A 646-nucleotide genomic window follows, 5' to 3' on the forward strand; every position below is an offset into this window, starting at 1 on the left:
CCAGCATTTGTTGCTTGTAGACTTTTGGATAGCAGCCATTCTGACAGGCATGAGATGGTGCCTCATTGTGGTTTTGATTTGTTTCTCTGATAATGAGTGATGTTGAGCATCTTTTCATGTGTTTGTTAGCCATCTGTATGTCTTCTTTGTAGAAATGTCTGTTTAGTTCTTTGGCCCATTGTTTAGTTGGGACATTTATTTTTGGTATTGAGATGCATGAAAGTGAAAGTGGAAGTGAAGTCACTCAGTCGCTCAGCCGTGTCCGACTCTTTGCAACCCCATGGACTGTAGCCTACCAGGCTTCTCCGTCCATCGGATTTTCCAGGCAACAGTACTGGAGTGGGTTGCCATTTCCTTCTCCAGGAGATCTTCCCCACCCAGGGATTGAACCCGGGTCTCCTGCATTGTAGGCAGATGCTTTACCATCTGAGCCACCAGGGAAGTCCTATTGAGCTGCATGAGCTGCTTGTATATTTTTGAGATGAATTAGTTTTCAGTTGCTTCATTTCTTATTTTTTTATCCTGTTCTGAAGGCTATCTTTTCACCTTGCTTTTAGGTTTTCTACTTTCCTTGCTCCTCTGACAACCATATCTGCCTACTAGAGACTGAATGTTTGCATTCCTTCCAAAATCTAACTGGTGGAAT

General features: G+C 43.2%; 1 non-coding gene across 1 annotated transcript; it reads right to left on the reverse strand.

Annotated features, from left to right (window-relative positions):
* Positions 1 to 369: 369 nt before the first annotated feature.
* TRNAC-ACA (transfer RNA cysteine (anticodon ACA)) lies at positions 370 to 441 on the reverse strand. The gene has a single exon. It is a non-coding gene; the product is annotated as a tRNA-Cys (tRNA).
* Between the last annotated feature and the right edge of the window lie 205 nt (positions 442 to 646).

Source organism: Muntiacus reevesi, chromosome 2, assembly GCF_963930625.1.
Source record: "Muntiacus reevesi chromosome 2, mMunRee1.1, whole genome shotgun sequence".
NCBI classification, from domain to species: Eukaryota; Metazoa; Chordata; class Mammalia; order Artiodactyla; family Cervidae; genus Muntiacus; species Muntiacus reevesi.